Source organism: Ornithorhynchus anatinus, chromosome 1 (genome assembly GCF_004115215.2).
Source record: "Ornithorhynchus anatinus isolate Pmale09 chromosome 1, mOrnAna1.pri.v4, whole genome shotgun sequence".
Taxonomy (NCBI): Eukaryota; Metazoa; Chordata; class Mammalia; order Monotremata; family Ornithorhynchidae; genus Ornithorhynchus; species Ornithorhynchus anatinus.
In genome coordinates, this window is record NC_041728.1 from 117,028,732 (window position 1) to 117,048,340 (window position 19,609).

A 19,609-nucleotide genomic window follows, 5' to 3' on the forward strand; every position below is an offset into this window, starting at 1 on the left:
ACATCCCCTTGATTCTAGTCATCGTGATTATGCTGTCTTGTTTTTGTCTGTCTCCCCCGTTCTCTATCTGTTGCCAAATTGTGTATTCCAAGTGCTTAGTACAGTGCTGTGCACATGGTTACTGCTCAATAAATACTATTGAATGAATAGGCAGGTCCCATATGGGGCTCAAAGTAGGAGGGAAGGCAGGTGTTGAACCTCATTTCGCAGATGAGGGAACTGAGGCACAGAGAAGGTAAGGGACCAGAGACATTAAGAGACTTGCCCAAGGTCACAGCAGGGAAGTGTCAGAACTGAGATTCCGACCCAGATCCTCTGAAATCCCAGGCCTGTGCTCTTCCCTCTGAGCCATGCTGCTTTACACTTTCACTGCTTCTTTCATATTCTTAAGGCACTGGTTACCTGAAACTCTGTTTAGAATAAAATCAACCTACATTAAATTCTAAGGTTCTTTGGGCAGGGAATATGTGTTTTGCTTCTGTTGCATATTCCCATATGCTTAGTATAATGTTCTGCACTCAGTAAACATTCAACATATGCAATTAGCACTGGTACTATTAACTTTATGGGAAAATTTGTCTACCTCTGAGAGGGAAATGTAGAAACAAGGGGTTGGGTGGCCTGTCCAAATTATCCCCAATTCTTGATAAACAGGATCTGAATTAAAACTATTTGAACTCTTCTTAAACTACTTCAAATTATTAACTGCAAATGATCAAAAGGGAGGGAACTGCTTAGCCGGTGTGGCTTAGAATCTCATGGGAATCAATACCTATTTCCCTAAAACATTGTACTTAACATTCCTTCATTTTAATTGGTGATAATTTTATGGAATATATTATCAGAAACTGTGCCCACAGAAAATACCAGAAAGTCTTAGAGGGGATTGGAATAATTAACCAATGAGGTTTTTGCAATGGGATAACATGTCTACCAACTCTGTTGCAACATACTCTCCCAAGCATGGCATAGTGGCTAGAGCACAGGCCTGGGAGTCAGAAGTCATGGGCTCTAATCCCAACTCTGTCATTTGTCTGATGTGTGACCTTGGACAAGTCACTTCACTTCTCTGTGCCTCCGTTACCTCATCTGTAAAATGGAATTATGATTGTGAGCCCAAGCCGGGACAGGGACTGTGTCCAACCCAATTTGATTGTATCCACCCCAGAACTTAGTACAGTGCCTGGCACATAGTAAGCACTTAATGAATACAACAATTATTATTATAACAGTGCTCTGCACATGGTAAGAACTCAATAAATGTCATCCCTGTTGAAAACAGAATTCTAGGCAAGATGGACCTTTGGCCTGATCCAGTAATGACAAAGCACATGGTCTTTGGAGTCAGCTCAGTGGGAAGGCAGGCCTTTAGTCCCCATTCAAAACATCAAACATCCCTAGTCTTAGGGAAAGACAGAACCATGCTGTGTTTTTTACACTTCCTGCATTTATAGACCGTACTTTCTGAGCATTTACCAGGTGCTTAATATTAGATGCTTGGAATAATCCTTAAAGAATATTCATAGTCTCTAACCTCTAGGACCTTAGAATCTAATAGAGGAGCCCACGCAGATCAGTATGTAAACACAATCATAGAACAACTGCAGGGCTGAGTGGAGAAGTGGTTTATTAATTTTGTTGAAGAAATAATGAAATGGAATAAGACTAAAGAGGAAAAGCTGCCTTGAAAAGACTATGAGGTTTGGTTAAAAGGACAGGAAAGGGCTGTGACATTGGAGATTTCTCCTCCTGCTGCTGGGTAGAGTGGAAGGTATAATGATGGGGAGGGGCACATGAGATCCTCCCTCAGTGGCACCAGGACCTCTGATACCCAGAAGGCCCTGGGTACATGTTGGCTCCTGCTAAATATGGCATTTGGTAAGCACTTACTATGTGCCTAGCACTGTTCTAAACACTGGAGTAGATACAAGAGTATCAATTTGGACACAGTCCCTGTACCACATGGGACACAGAGTCAAGGTAGGAAGGAGTATGATTTAATCCCCGTTTTACTGATTAGGAAACTGAGGCATAGAGAAGTGACTGCACACGTGGCAGAGCCTAGATTAGAAACCAGGTCCTCTGACTCTCAGGCCCTCACTCTTTCCACTAGGCTACACTGCTTCTCTTTCATTCCTTACTTCAGTAGAGATTGAGTTTTCCCAGTGGAGCTCTGAGATAACTACTCAATCTTCCTATTTATGTTTCCTCCAGATCACGAGAAAAAAAAGAAAACATAGCAAAGGAACATGTGTTGTGTCAGTAGTGTAACCAGGTGAAAAAAGAAGAATCTGAAAGCTCTGAGGCTCTCCACTCCATGATTAGCCTGCCGCCAGGGCACTTGATGGAAATAATGTCGATCATCACACAAAACGGTCCCTTGCCTGAAGTGATCCAACTCCCAGGGTGGCGTGTGGAGACTGTTTTCCTAATCTTGATTAGCATCCTGGATGATGACAGACCCTTTTCAGCACCTGGACAGCTGTCTCCTCAAGCACAGGATGCTTTAAGGACCAGATCCAGCAGCATATGAGAGAATAGGATGTGCACTGGATACAGTTAATCATATCCATGGATGTAGATTTTAAAAAACCCATGGAATCAGGGATTTGCATGCTTCACTCTCCTCAGCAGCTGCCCAAAAAAGGGTGCCGATCAGGGGCCTAGCGGTTAATTTAGTTGCCTCAGACTTAGCAGTTATCCATCTGGGTTGCATCCTCTTTCCTAGATAGAAGTGCCAAGGATTAATGATGTCAAAACTATAAATGTGGTCTTGGCAGTAACGTCCCTGGCAATGGAAAACTTAAAGAGACTGAGTACTATCAGTATATCAGGCGGGGAGGTGGTGAAATAGAAGGAAAAGTAACTTTCAGCTTTCAGGTATAATAGTGCTGCATTAGCCAAGGAAGAAAATGAAGCATATGAATCCTGTCATAATCTTTTTTGTTGTTGTCTTATGCTGTCGAGTCGTGTCCGACCCACAGCGACACTATGGATAGATCTCTCCCAGAATGTCCCCCCTCCATCTGCAATCATTCTGGTAGTGTATCCATAGAGTTTTCTTGAACAAAACATGGAAGTGGTTTACCATTGCTTCCTTCCACACAGTAAACCCAAATCTCTGCCCTTGACTCTCTCCTGTGCCGCTGCTGCCCAGCATAGGTGAGTTTTGACTTGTAGAAGATTGCCTTCTACTCACTAGCCACTTCCCAAACTAGGAATGGAATAGTTATGCTTCTACTTGACACTTCCTCTCATAGTCGAGACTGGTAGAATACTGGAAACTCTCCAGGTGCGATCCTGAGAGGGTGTCATAATCTTTAAGCCCCCTTATCTTCCACAGAAAGATACGGTAAGGAAGAATTCAATTAGTTCACATTATCTCTCTTCTGGCTGAACTAAGTCAGCCATTTGTATTACTAACATCCATATATAATAATAATAATAATAATAATGTTGGTATTTGTTAAGTACTTACTATGTGCAGAGCAATGTTCTAAGCGCTGGGGTAGATACAGGGTAATCAGGTTGTCCTGTGTGAGGCTCACAGTCTTAATCCCCATTTTACAGATGAGGGAACTGAGGCACAGAGAAGTTAAGTGATTTGCCCACAGTCACACAGCTGACAAGTGGCAGATCTGGGATTCGAACCCATGACCTCTGACTCCCAAGCCCAGGTTCTTTCCACTGAGCCAGAACGCTTCTCTAATTCTAAGGGAAACTAAACTAAACAAACAGGAAAAGTGTCTACCCACTCTGTTATACTTCACTCTTCCAACCGCTTAGTAGAGTGCTCTGCACACAGAAAATGCTCAATAAATACCATTGATGGATTGATTGATTGATTGAAATTCAGGTAGATGCTCCCTTTTCCTTGAGGCACAAGGGTGATTTATAGAAGAAACTAAAATTTGAAGACAAACAAGGCTATAGAGGGACTGCCCCAGCCAAACTCCAGGTTTCTTAGTCCTTCTTTCTGTGTACAACCAAAAGGGCATTTTAAAAATCACCATATCGGAAACTGTGCTCCATTTTACCTCAAGGAAGAGTTGAGGTGGGCCTGACTGCTTTGCATCTTGATGCAGTCCAGTTCTCTAAACTGTAAGCTCCTAGTGGGCAGGGAACATGTTTGTCAACTCTGTTATACTATACTCTCCCAAACACTTAGTACAGGGCGCTGTACATGGTAAACAAATGCTCAATAAATATGATTGATTGATGATTTTTGTACTGTATCTTTAAACTGAGATTCTAAAGTATAGAAGAATTTCAGGGAATAAGGCTATTAGAACTGGGAGAAAAAAAACAATCCAATTAAGTCCACCGACTGGCATCAAATCAAACTCACTTGGACTGCATTTCTGGACTACTTGACACATGTCATCTTGGTTTTCAACCCTTTGCCCAGCAAGTTGTCAATTTCAGACTTTTAAATCTATCATCTTATGTAGTGTTTACTGGGATTCATTTCGTAGAAAACATGGGGAAAATTATGGATACTATAATGAACCTGATTTGAAAAATCATTTACGTGTTCAGTTCACGGAGGGACTTTGTCTTCACAAAGAGCTTTGCAACTTGCCTGAGGGCCACTAAGGACAAACCAGCATACATTCATCAAAAACAGTAAACAAAATGGGAATGGAAAAAGATGAAATCAACAGTACAAACACTGCTAGAGAAAATGTTAAGGTCTGTTGGAATTTATCTCTTTGTTTAATGTCTGCAATTCTTAGAGATTAGGTGTGTAGGATGGCCATGGCAATATACTGAAGTGCACAGGCAAAGCAACAATTTAGTTTTCGTTTAAATGTTTCATTACACAGTGAGGATTGATTTATAATTAGCGATCATGAGATTAAAGGCAGATTGAGAATAATGAAAATACATGAGTATGTCTTAGGTTACATTATGGGTCTTTAAATTGGCTTTATGCAAGTGTTCTTGGTGCAAAGGATACAACCTTTGGGCAATCTGCCCTGGAAGTGGTCTTCCAAAATGGATGAACAATTTGAAGAACAATTCTGCACACTAGGCCCACCTCTGCCTACCCCCATCCCAATTAATTGTTATCCGTGGTTCAAACCTTCTTCGCTTTTTTAAACCACTGATCTCTTACCACTCACTCCAATCTCCTGCTCCTTCCTTGCTGAGCAGCCTAACTATAGTAATAATTATGGTGCTTGTTAAGCTCTACTATGTGACAAGTACCATTCTAAGCACTGGGTTAGAGATGCATTAATTAGGTTGGACACCGTCCCTGTTCCACAGGGGGCTCTCAGTCTTAATTCCCATTTTGTAGATGAGGTAACTGAAGGCCAGAGAAGTTAAATGACTCGCCCAAGGGTATACAGAAGACATGTGGCAGAGAAGGGTTTAGAACCCAGGTCCTTCTGAATCCCATACCCATACTCTATCCACTAAACATTGCTGACTCAAATTGGAGTAAGGAGGTGAGCCAAGAAGGAGTACACGAACATCTTCAGACCCTTGCTTGCTCAACTCTCAAACTACCTAAGGGAGATTGGTCCATCCATAGGAGGGGTGTTGATTTGCTGGTTTTAATGGATGTGCTCCCTCCCTTCAACAAAGTAAGCATTGGTTACCTAGGCTTCTCCTTCCTCCCAACTGGCCAACTCCTGTGTGAATGAACAGGTCCCCTGATGCTGATGGGATGGACTACCCATCTTCAGGTATCATCCAGAGGACTAAGGGCTACCTGATAAGACTGAGAATGACGGCAGAGCTCCCAGGTCATTCTGCAGCCTGGTGAGAGCAGCCAAAAATTTCCTGGAGGCCCCAATACTGGCTCGCAGGAGTGGGGAGAGGGGGATCCAGACCAAGAGGCAGACTAAGAGGGACTGGAAGCCAGGTTGACTAAGGGTGGAAGGGAATGAAGGAAGTTTGGAAGACCAGATAATGTGGCTATGACCCCAGGTGATAGGAACAGTGACTGTGGACATCCCAATCAAGGTAGGACTCCACTGTGGCAGACTATAGGCAGTGGAGATCAGGCAACTAGAACAGGCCAAGAACAAACAACATCAACATTATGTCAGGTGATGGTACTTTGGAAATTATCACTAGCTTGGGAGGAATGAAGAGTGCAAGCTGGGGTGGAGTTGGAGAAGAGAGTGCATAGGTAGAAGGGAGAGAGCTGATGGAGTGCCTTAAAGTCTCTTGGTAACCACTGAAGTTTTTGAGTATTGGGAGGATGTGTTCATAATGACGGGTGAGGAAAATGATCCAGGCAGCCAAGAGGAGTCTGGACTGGAGAGGGGAGAATGAGGAAGTGGCAGACATAATAGTCAATCTGGGATAGGACAAGATAGGACAAGACTAGGTTGGTGGCCATCTGATGGAGAGGAAGGAGCAGATCCAGAAAAGTCCGTGGAGGAAAAATGACCAAAGTTAATGATTGAATAACTATGGAGCTGAAAAAGAGGGACGAATCCATAATAGGACCAAGGTTGTTGGATTCAGAGAGAGGGAGGGTATCTATGCAATTCAGTACTCCCCTATCACCCTCTCTCACCTGCATTTATGTACATTTCTTTGAACTCTGCTGCTCCCTCATGGCTGCCATTTATTTTATTGACTGTCTAATGCTAAGGTTGTTGGCTTGTGGGACAGGGAGATTGGTTGTGTTGTCTACAGTGCTTAGGAAATCAGGGGAGGACAGTGTTTGGGTTTGTCTTGGAGAGAATGAAGCAGGTGGAAACTGTATTGTAAAGCCAAGGGGAGAACAGATTTTGTGTTGGCAGATGTGGAGTTCTGATTTAAGCATGTTAAATTTGAGGGGTCAGCAAAATATCCAAGTAAGGATGTCCTGAAAGCAGGAAGAATTGCAGAACTCCAAAGAAGAAGGGTCAGAGAGAAATGGAAGGGAGTGGGAGATGAGGAAAAGTGCGGCTCAGTGGAGAGGATGGAGTTGAGGATGTGGGTTTGTGCATTAAGAGAAGGAAGGGTAGTTATGGAGACCAAATGGGGCTTTGGATAAATGGAGGTGGGGAGGAGGGTTAAGAAATTGGAGGTATTTGTGGGGAATCAGGACAAACTTCCTGAGGTCGAGGTGGGAGAGAAGGCACCTGAGGAGGTTGTGGTCAGAATGTAAGCAGGTCTATCTTAAACACATCAAGCTTAAGGGTCTGGTGGGAAAGTCCATGACAAAATGTCCCAGAGAGACTAGGAAATGTAAAATTGCAAAGAAGGAGAAAGATTGGAGATAGCAAGGTGAATTTCAGCAACACTTATATAGACAGATGTTAAAGCCAAGGGAGTGGATACACTCTTCAAGGGAAGCAGCATGGCCTAGTGGAAAGAGAACAGGCCTGGGAATCGGAGGACCTGGGTTCTAATACCGGCCCCACCACATATCTCCTAGGTAATGGTGGGCAAGTCACTTAACTTTTCTGGCCTCAATTCCCTCACCCACAGAATGCAGATTCAATAACTGTTTTCCCACCTACTGTCCCTTGTGGGACTCGATTATCTTGTATCCACCCCAGTGCTTAATGCAGTGTTTGACATATAGAAGTGCCTAACAAATACCACATTAATGTTGTTGTTATTACTATTATTAATAAAAGGTGAATATACAGTGAATGGGAACTCCCACATAGTAGATAACTAGGGGTAGAGAAAGAGCCCGTAAGAAGATTAGGAAGGATCAGTTAGAGAGGTAAGAGGAGAACATATAAAGAATGGTACTAATAAGACAAGGATTATATAGTTTCTAGGATAAAACTGGTTCACATCAGAGCATCAAAGGCAGCTGAGGGCTCGATGAGAAATAGGCTAGAGCCTATTAGGGTTTGCAAGGAGAAAGTCATTGGCAATGAAAGAGAAAATTTAGGGGATGGAGGGAGTTGGTGAAATGAGTGGATTTCTGGGGACCCTTGTCTGATAGTTTCACTTTTGCCAATAAAGTAGCTGGCAAAGTCATCATGGGCAACAGAGAGGGTAGTGGAGGTTTCAGGAGGAAAAAAGCAAGTAAGGAAGCATTCAAATGGCATAAGTTGATCTGGTTTTGGATTTCCATCAATCGTATGAGCACAAGAGTAGAGGTAATGTAGTGTAGCGATTGCACTGTGAAGGTGACCCAGAGCTTCAGCTTGGTCCTGCCAAACTAATAAAGGACAGGGGACAAGATGAAGTTGAGTTCAGTAGAGAGGGAACTGTTGTGGAATTATGGATCAAGGACAGGGAGGTTAAATAGGAGTCTTAATGAGGTCTGATGGTCTGGGATGACTGGAAGGAATCTAATGTTTGGAGCTGTCTGTGAGAAAAGGCAAGCAGATTGACCCTTGATTATCATCTTTATTATTAACAAGGCTCTGTATTTGACATTACACTATTGGCTAATAGGCCAGCCCTCAAAATATTTAGAAAATGGCAAATAAAATGTAACTAGTTTATATATATTGCCATGGTTCCCATGAGATACCTTTGTTTTTCATGACTTTTATGGGATTCCAGGAAGCACAGACTAACAACATAAGATTAAGCAACTGGGCTTTAAACTGACGCCAAGGTGGTCACTGAACTAATTCTGGACACTTTGCCAAGAAGAGTTAACTGTTCAAGCCAGTTCATTCTCCATTCCTCTGATTCCACTTCTCTCTGCATTTCAAAAGAGCTTAAAACATTTAGCACTTTCCTTTATAGTCTCTGAAGTCCCATAAAAGTGAAACCCTTGACCTCACAAATTCATATTCATAATTAATATATGTGGTAGTCCCTATTGCTGTGAGTATTCGATATGGCCACATTAGTAAGCCTAAAAGAAATGGGTGCTGGACCAATTTTAAATAGAGAGTAATTTGTCAAACTCTTCATAAAAAATTCCAATTATCAAACTATCAAATCTATCGTCAATAGTCATTAATTTAACTCTACTTCAAACTCGTTTATCTGGTTTGCCCTGTAATTTGTGCTTACTCTAGACCTATTTTGGATCTTAGAAGAGGCAGGTAAATGAGATTATGCTCTGAGATCCTACTCCCTCATCCCAATAATCCTTGCCTTATTCCTAATCTTAGTCACAGTTCCAAAGCCAACAACAAAAAAAAATAAAAGGTTTCTATTCTAGTCTCTGTTTGGGAGGCTGATTTTGCAGGTACAGAGCAGCAGCATGGCCCAGTGGATAGATTACGGGCTTGGCAGTCAGAAAGACCTGGTTTCTAATCCTGGCTCTGCTACTTGTCTGCTGTTTGACCTTGGACAATTCACTTCACTTCTTCGTGTTTCAGTTCCCTCATCCCTAAAAAGGGGATTAAGACCGTGAGCCTATGTGGGACAGAAACTATGTCCAACCTGATCTGATTATCATGCCTTTATTCTAGTGCTTAGAACTATGCCTGACAAATAGTAAGCATTTAACAAATACACACACACACACACACACACACACACACACACACACACACATAGAGAAGCAGCATGGCTCAGTGGAAAGAGCAGGGCTTGGGAGTCAGAGTTCTAATCCCTGCTCTGCCACTTAGCTGTGTGACCTTGGGCAAGTCACTTAACTTCTCTGTGCCTCAGTTCCCTCATCTGTAAAATGGGGATGAAGTCTGTGAGCCCTGCATGGGACAACCTGATTGCCTTGCATCTACCCCAGCACTTAGAACAGTGCTCAGCACATAGTAAGCGCTTAACAAATACCAACATTATATATATATACACACACACACAAATTTGGGTTACTCAAGCTGTATGTATGGAGCCATACTGGAATGAACAGAGCAGTTAGCAATACCCTAATAACAAATAAAGCACACGGAGGATGGAGGATGGGATTAGGATATTTTAGGACATTTATGGGCTAAATGAAGAAAGGACCACAGGATTGCAACAAGAATAGATTATCCTATCATCACTGGGAAGACTGTTGATGATGGCAATTTTGATAATGGACAGTCAGATAAGAGTCTTCCCTAACCATGGGTCATACTAGCTGACCCAACAATGAAACGTTAACAAGGACTGAGCTGAGTACCAAACAAGGATCATCCTTAAATATTTAGACATACCTCTGGGACCCTCAATATCATCAACAGTGATGTCAGAAGTGAGGAATCCCACAAACAAGGTTGAACAGGGGAGGGGTAAGCCATATTGGATGGGGTTAAAAAAATGGATCGGGGCAATAACTTTTACTCTGCGGGCTGGAGGTCACTGTCCATACACCACTGCAAAGATGAATGAGTACATCATCACTCTGGTGTGGACCTCTTGATGTGTCATCTAGTTTATGGATTGATAAGTGAACGGTTGTTGGGTCGTTCTTCCCATTCTGTGGGATTCTCTTACAGGAAATCTCATGTTGTTGATGAAATGCAGTTGTCAGCAACAGTCTCTCTACCTCTAATCCTCTTTCATTTTCCCAGAATGGAGGAAGATAGTGGTGGTGTTCACATACTGCTGGGAGATGTTTCTTCAAAGGTATGAGGAGATGGGGTGGGGTGGGGGGATGGGGAGGAGGGTTGGGGAGGAATAAAAGTAGTAGGAAAAAGAGGAGGAGGATGATGTGGATGGAGAGGAAGAAAAGAATGAGAAAGAGGAGGAGAAAATGGAAGATAAGAAAGAGGAAGAACAGAAGGATTAGATTCTAAACTCTTTCTGGATTGTAAAATCCTGCTAGGCAGAGACTTTATTTACCAACTCTGTTGCATTGTACTCTCCCAAGTGGTTAGTACAGTGCTCTACACACAGTAAACAATAAATACCATTGACTGAGGAGGAAAAAAAAGAGAATGAGAATGGAGTCTCCCATTATCAGTGATAGATGAGCCTCAATCCCGTTGGAAAGATTTAAGGAACAATAACCTGTACAATAGAAGAGATTATAGCACTGATAGTTTGTGGGAAACTAGTCACTCATTCTTTACCCATCATGTTTCCATTGGAGGAGTGGGTACAGATTAGTAGGCAGGAAGGGTCGTGGTACACTGTCAAGAGCATGTAAGGATTTTTCATACAAAACCCAAGTGCTGCCAAAAAGATCACAACATAGGGCAAAACTTGTGTCAAACATCGCAGACAATCACATAGTTGCTAAGGTAGTTTTTTAAGTAGCTACTGTAGCTTTTACCACCCTCAGTAATCAGGAACATTCAAGATTCCTGTTATGCCTGACATCCTGTGAAACTCCCCAAGTGGACCTTTCATCATTCATCTTCACCACTGATGAGATTCATCTAGTTTTGGCTATTCCATCACAATCCCACCAAGGTGAGGGATAAAGTCAGACTATGGCAGTTCAGAATTCACAGATTTAGCATGTCCAGATTATGCTGATACCAAACAATTATAATTTTTGCGGTTACACAGTAATTTTCAGACTCTTTTAGGAACATTTTCCAAATTCTCAACATTCTTTCATCCCTGTTATCATCTAAAAATTGTTGCACCCTGCTTTTGTTATTCATTTGTTGCATCTAATTAAGTAATTTCTATTTATTTTGTTTTATGGTATTTGTTAAGCTCTTACTACATGCCAGTAACTGTAATAAGTCTGGTGATCCCTCAACAACCTGACTTAATAGTGACTGTTCATGATCCCACAAACAACAACAAGGATGAGACTTTGCAAAGGGACTGAAGGGCTCTACCTGGCCCAGGTGATTGTTGACCTGTGGGTGGTGGAGGACAAAGGGAGGTGTGGCCTTCTCTTAGACTCTGAGCCGGTTGTTGAGCAGGGATTTTCTCTATCTGTTGCCGAATTGTACATTCCAAGCGCTTAGTAGAGTGCTCTGTACACAGTAAGCGCTCAATAAATACGATTGAATGAATGAATAACTGGCCTGGACCAATCAATGACTGCCACATAGAACCACAGATGCAACACCTAAACCAGATGAAAAAGGCACACAGGAGGCAGCACAAAGGAAAGCATGCTGAAGCAACACTCGGAAGCAGCAAATGTAGCAGCTCTTGGATTGAGAAAGAAGAAGCATTGGCAGAACAGGTTCCTTTGAACACAGACTGGTATTGGACCCTTGGTGGTGTGGAGTGAATCAGTGTGTTTATGTTTTTGAGTGTGTTATGAGAGCTCACCTCTGCCAAGAGGCCTTCCCAGACTGAGCTTCCCCTTTTCCCTCTGCTCCCTCTGCTCCTCCTCTGCCCTCTGCTCCCTCCCCTTTCCCCCTTCACCTCCCCTCAGCTAAGCCCCTTTTCCCTCTGTTCCTCCCCCCTCCCTTTCCCTCCCCTCAGCACTGTGCTCATTTGCATATATTTTTATTACCCTATTTATTTTGTTAATGAGGTGTTCATCCCCTTGATTCTATTTATCGTGATTATGTTGTCTTGTTTTTGTCCATCTTTCTTCCCCGATTAGACTGTAAGCCTGTCATTGGGCAGTGATTGTCTCTATCTGTTGCCAAATTGTACATTCCAAGCACTTAGTATGGTGCTCTGCACATAGTAAGTGCTCAATAAATACTATTGAATGAATGAATGAATGTTTCACTCCCTTGCATGTTGGTTAAACTAAGTAAAAAACTTTCCACAGCAACCTTGGTGATCAGAGGTGTGGTTTGAACTCTACTACGTGTCACCGAGGCTCCCCTGGTCCAGGAAGGTCCTGGTTGGTACGAACCAGGGGGACTCATGATAATAAGTACCACAGTAGATACAAGCTAATCAGGTTGGATACGGTCCACGTCTCACATTGGGGCTCACAGTCTCAATCCCCATTTTATAGATGACATAATTGAGGCCCAGAGAAGTTAAGTGACTTGCCCCAGGTCACAGAGCAAACAAGTGATGAAGTGGGATTAGAACCCAGGTTCTTCTGAGTCTTAGGCCTGTGCTTGATTCATATATTCGTATATGAATCAATATTACTTTATTTATTACCAGTCTGTGTTCAAAGGAGCCCGTTCTGGCAATGCTTCTTCTTTCTGATTCCAAGAGCTGCTGCATTTGCTGCTTCCAAGTGCTGCTTCAGCATGCTTTCCTCTGTGCTGCCTCCTGTGTGCCTTTTTTTATCTGGCTTAGGTGTTGTAGCTGTGGCTCTTCATGGCAGTCACTGATTCATATAAAGTAATATGAGAGGAGGGAATGCTCCTAATTTCAAATTGCTTTTGTATCTTTGCTCACTTGAGCATTACGTTCTTTCAGGCAAAAAAATGTAGGGTAATAATAATAATAATGATAATAATAATTTTGGTATTTGTTAAGCTCTTACTATGTGCAGAACACTGTTCTAAGTGCTGGGTAGATACAGGGTAACCAGGTTGTCCCACATGAGGCTCACAGTTAATCCCCATTTTACAGATGAGGTAACTGAGGCACAGAGAAGTTAAGTGACTTGCCCACAGTCACACAGCTGACAAGTAGCAGAGCCGGGATTCAAACCCATGACCTCTGACTCTGAAGCCCAGTCTCTTTCCACTGAGCCACGCTGCTTCCCAATAAGGTAAACTGACTCTGCAAAGTTGTTTGCATTCACAGTTAAAGGACACCACTGCACACTTTACCAATGGGAAAGAAGTGATGAGTTTTGACAACATATACCACTCTTATGTTTCCTCAGAATCTCCATAACTTCACAGTGTCCAGAAAATTTGCTTTTCTTGTTGAAAGCTACAAACATATTTCCCCCAGACTAGGTCTTAAATCTCTCCAGCAATTTCCTTTTTCAGTTCAAGGCTAAAAGATATGATAATGTTATTCTGAATAATTTATTAAAATTTTAATTCCCCACAATTGGTGAGTCTTCAAATATCTCCATTTGTGACAATAATAATAATAATAAATGGTATTTGTTAAGCACTTACTATGTGCCAAGCACTGTTCTAAGCACTGAGGGAATTCAAGGTAATCAAGTTGTCCCACATGGGGCTCACAGTCCTAATCCTCATTTTACAGATGAGGTAACTGAGGCTCAGAGAAGCTAAGTGACTTGCCCAAAGTTAAACAGCTGATAAGAGGTGGAGCTGGAATTAGAATGCATGACTTCTGATTCCCAAGCCTGTATTCTTCCCACTGGGCCACACTGCTTCCCTAAATAATGGTGCATGTTGAGCAATTACTGTGTCCTGAGCACTGTTCTAAGCAGTAGGGTAGATACAAGGTTATCAGGTTGTCCCACGTGGGGCTCACAGTCTTAATCTCCATTTTACAGATGAGGTAACTGAGGCCCAGAGAAGTTAAGTGACTTACCCAAAGTTGCACAGCTGACAAGTGGTGGAGTGGGGATTTGAACCCACAACCTCTGCTCTTTCCATTAGACCACACTGTTTAAATGCTACCAGTTAGTTCTCCTAAACCTGAGGTATTTTTTCTCTTGAAAAAACTCTGCATAAAGGGAAACTTGTATTTTAGTACTCACTTTGTGTCCAGCTAATCACTCATGGTCACAGTCTGTTCCCACACTGCGTTGTGTCTCTCCAGACAGAAGAGCCTTGTCAAAAACGTTCCCTAATTCTGCTGTTGCTCCCTGTCCAAAGTGTGTAGTCAAAATTACATTACAGCAACTCTGTATTTTCAATTACATTTTGCAAGCCCAAAAGTAGCTTGGAGAATAAACGGACAATCTTTCATTTATTTTTGCTAACATTGTTTAGAAGAAACTCTTCTTTGGCTGTCAACTTTGATTCATTCAAGAAGGAAAATTTTACATCTCAATATCACGTGATAAATCTGCAGAACACCACACATAACTTTTAAAAGTCACCCACCATCGGTTACAATAAAAATTGTGTTCAAAGATCTGGCAACACCATCATTCAATCAAATCTGTCAAAAGTATTCATTGAGTACCTGTGTTCCTACCTAGCACTGAAATATGCACATAACAATAACTGCCATTAAGGATATCACATCCTTACAGGTAGATATAGAATTACTTACTGGAAGAAAAAGTGGATAAAAGGAGTCTTCCAAAATGGAAAGATGGTTAAGTGAATAAATTAGCATTCTAAAGTAGCATAAGTTCATCATGTCATGAAAATTAAATTTCAATTCGTCCCCTTTTTGAAATGGCAACTATTTTAGATACAGATGATATTATTGATGCAAACTGGGCTCCATCTCTGCCTAAATTATTTTCTGGCCAATTTTGAGAGCTTGGTTGGTAAGAATCTAGCCAATTGTAGCTGGTAAAGTTTTTTGATATGTGCCCTTGAAGAAACCAGCCAAATGATGTACAATATGCATAAATTAGCCATTCTCTTAGGTCTGAAAATTAGACTAATTTGATTCAAGATTGAAAAGCTTTTAAAGTTGCCTAACCATTAAAAATTGGCCTTGTGTAAAAATTCATATAAGCAGTGTATGTCCTAATTTCTTTAATCATAACTTAAGCAAGTTCAGTAAATTAGATTTTGTTTGCTGTACTTGCTACTTATAGACGCTTTCAAAGAATTAGGGGAAATTTGTAATTATGTGATCACATTTTTGCCTTAAAATGACCCATGACTTTGTTAACTTAAAAGTAACTTATTTTTTTCTGGAACGAGTATTACTTTCATGGCCAGACAAAAGGATCACTAAAAGGAAAAAAAAAAAATCAGTCTCATACAAAATACTTAAAATACAAAATGAAGTTTGTCTAGAGGGCAGCTTAGACAAGGTTGAAAATATTTTCTGTACTATTTTAACAGCAAAAATGAGCTCTCTCTCAATCTTCTGGTGGGTTTTTTTTTTTTTTTAGGTCTGCTGGTGGTTGATTGGAGGATTTTCAGAAATGCAATTATGATTTAATTATTAATCCTGTTATGGCAATGCCTACTGTGTAATCATGGAACATTTTTCCAATCTTCACTCAACACTATTCTTCCACTTCTCTTTCCCTGACAACCACACCCATGTTTTACATGAAACCCTGTATTTAAAAATACACACATGGTATTGCAAATAGACATTTCTCCAGGACCAATAAAGATAGTGAAGGATGACAATTTGATTTGCTGTATTTAACTGCCTGAGTATATAACCAATGGGAGAGTTGATGTGCTGTAGACTACTGTGCATCTTTGCTTATTTGTAAGGCTGGACTAGAATTCCATCTCTGCTGAACTTTGATGACGTAACAATAACCTCTCTTATATCTGCTTGACAGTGGACAAGTATCATCACATCCAAATTCTGAACATGAAATGATGAGCTTTTTCGTTAAAAGCCTTTTCCAAATGAATTCCACAACAACGCAGCTTTTGTTTGTGATGAGGCAAAATTTAAAAGTTATCATCATGGAAGACAAATTACAGTTTATGATCAACAGAGGCTCTACAGTTGTGTAACTGTCTATAAATTTTTTTTTTGCCTTTAGAACATAACATGAGGCCTGATCTTATAGACTTGAGACTTTTTTTAGATCAACAAAGATGAAAGAAAATCCTATATCCAATGTGACTCAGTATTTGCTACAATCATGTTAAGCCTTTCTGTCATATTTAGTTTCAGTTCTCAAACTGTGATTACATTTCACATGGCTTTCCTTGATAAAACCAAGAAAGAATCATTTGGATTTTTTTTTTAATTATTGTTAGGGGAAAATATTGCTGTCTCTGGAAACCTGTCCAAAGTGCAGTTAATGGTTTAATATCAATCTGGTGGGGCTTTGCATTTTGAGATTTGTGACTAATTTGTCAAATGTTTTTCAATGTTCTATACTTTAAGTTATTTGTTCCAGAAGATTCTTGGTGGTTCAGAGTGAAATTTTCAACATTTTTTTCAAAAACACACATCTCCTCCCCCCACCTCATTAATTTTCTTCCATGAAAAGATGACAGATTGAAATCTGTCCCCAGTTCTCTTTCCTCAATCATTGATTGAGTGCTTACTATGTGCAGAGCACTTTATTAAGTGCTTGGAAGAGTACAATATAACGGAGTTGGTAGACATATTCCCTCCCCACGAGGATCTTACAGTCTAGAAGGGGAGCCAGACAGTGAAATAAATTATGGATATGTTCATAAGTGCTGTGGGACTGTGGGTGGGGTGAATAAAAGATACAAATGCGAGTGCAAGGGTGATCAGAAGTCCTCTTGGAGATGTGATTTTAATAAGGCTTTAAAGATTTGGAGAGTGATCATCTGTAGAAGATGAAGGTTGGGGTGTTGCGGTGAGGAGTTCTAGGCCAGAGGCAGGATATGGGCAAATGTTTGGTGTTGAGATAGATGAGAATGAGGTACAGAGAGTAGGTTGGTGTTAGAGGAGCGAAGTCAAAGTGCTGAGTTGTGGTAGGAAATCAGTGAGGTAAGATAAGAGGAGGCAAGGTGATTAAGTGCCTCAAAGCCAATAGTAAGGAGTTTTATGTTTGATACAGAGGTAGTTGGACAACCACTGGAGGTTTGGAGGAATAGGGGAATGTGGACTGAACTTTTTTTTTCAGAAAAATGATCCAGGCAGGAGAGTGAAATATAGACTGGAATGGATAGAAACCGGAGACAGGGAGGTCAGCAAGGAAGCTAATGCATAAGTCAAGTCAGGCTACGACGAGTACTTGGATCAACATGGTAACAATTTGGATGGAGAGAAAAGGGAAGATTTTGGCAAAGCTGTGAAAGTAGAACAGACAGGATTTGGTGACAGACTGAAGGGCAACTTAGAATTATAAATTGGTTTCCTAAATTCCACAAACAAAAATTACAGCAAAAAATAAAACAGAATAATAGCAAACAAAAAATAATGGCGTAGAAATATGCAGAGGAGATGTGGGTTTTTTAGCATTTTAAAAAAATTATATTAGCCAGATCTGCTACTATAAGTACTAAATGACAACCCTGATGGGATCTTTCACCAGTAACTGACACACAAAGTACAAAACATTGTAACTAAATTCATTGACCGGCCTCCCACTCCTAGTCACTACATGGCTTATTGACTGAAGTAAAAACTTAATTACTTTAGAAGACCTATTTGCATTCTAAACAACTTTCACTTCTCCTCTTGGGGGGCAAACCTAAATGGAGCAGATCATAAAATGCTAAAATTAACTGAATTTAGATAGCATAAAATGCTGAGCTACAGAGCAACGTTACTACTTTTACTGTGTTAACTCCATAATTTGATTTGCCTAGTGTAGGTACAGCCTGACTGTGATAACATTAAGGGTCTCCTTGGAGGCAGAAATAACTGAAGGGACGGAAGGGGATGTGTCTACCAACTCTGTTATTCTTCTACTCTCCCAAGTGCTTAATACAGTGCTCTGCACACTGTAAACACTAAGAAAAAGTATGATTGATTGATGGGAAAGTAAAAAATGTACTTGCAGTATCTCCTGCTTGTGAACACTATTTCCCCAACCAAAGACTGCAACAATTTCAAATAGTGAAAAACACGAAGAACTTCATAAGGACATCTAAAGAACTTTGTATAATTTCATGTACTTAAATTCAAGTGTCTTTTCCTAGGGGTGCATAAGCATTTGACCTGTATTATTTCCTTTCTCTGCTTTTTTAAATTAAGCTTCTGTTTGCTATTTTGAAGCACTCAGAAAATGTCTGGGGGGCCATGAACTTTCTTGAGACTATTTTGCAATAACCCTTAAAGATCTCACTGAATACCATATGCATATTAACTAGGCTGTGGTATCTAGAATCATGAACCAAGGCAACTGAAAGAACTCAGCATCCAACACCTTGCCATATACATCACCAATAGTGATACTCATTTTTTTTTTCATATCCATTTGGCAGTTCCCTACTTTTAGGATCAGCAGGCTAACAAGGAATCAGCTCAGAATTTGAAATATAGCCCACCTCACCTTATCCCTTTCCTCTGGGAGACCAATGCAGGTGGATGTGTTTACTTAAGAGGAAATTACAATCTTTCAACCAATTATTTCAAAACATTCAATAATTCTCTTGCACACAACCCATTTAGGGACAAAACTTCACTCTGCAAACATCCAGTGACTACTTTATTTAGTTTTCAAAGTGATCTATAGAAGGGTAATGTAATTAAAATATTTTCATATTCAGAAAGTAGTCTGGCCTAGTGGAAAAAGCATGGGCCTGGGAGTCAGAGGGCCTGTGTTCTAATCCTGACCCTGCCACTTTCTTGTTGTCACTCCCTTTCCCTTGGCCTCAGTTTCTTCATCTGACAAAAGGGGATTCAATACCTGTTCTCCCTCCAACTTAGATGGGTTGGGAACTGTTATTAACCTAATGATCTCATGTCTACCCCAGCATTGCTTGGCACATAGTAAGTGCTTAAATATATAACTATTATTATTATTTTGTAGCTTTAGACATTGGAGAGGGTGTTTTAATAGAGGACAGCATAAACATTTAACGTTTCTCAATGATTATTCACCCAGAGTCATCCAAAGAATGATCACTGATTGTTGCTGCTTTATTTGCCACATCCAACAACAAAGAAGAATAATTTAAATTTAACCAAAGAAAGGGTAACAGTCTTCATTGAGGAAAGCTGAAAGACTCGAAAAACATGTTGATTTGAAGTTTACCACCACAACAGCTAGTTATCCCCTCTCCTTGTATTTTGCCTGTCAAAGGGGACATACCTACCCCTGACTACAGAACCAAGTGGGAACTACAGATCTCAAGTTTAATGTGAAAATATTGTTTATCAGCTCCTGTCTAGACTTTTTAAAGGTCATTTGAACATATATACCTTAGATGAGTTGTTTTGA

The 19,609-nt window shown here is 40.8% G+C and overlaps 1 protein-coding gene and 1 non-coding gene across 2 annotated transcripts in view; both read right to left on the reverse strand.

Moving 5' to 3' along the window:
* The window catches only part of CLSTN2 (calsyntenin 2), a 586,341-nt gene that overhangs the window by 556,377 nt on the left and 10,355 nt on the right, over positions 1-19,609 (reverse strand). The window lies entirely within an intron of this gene.
* LOC114815752 lies at positions 3,173-3,310 on the reverse strand. The gene has a single exon (XR_003763559.1). It is a non-coding gene; the product is annotated as a small nucleolar RNA SNORA7 (small nucleolar RNA).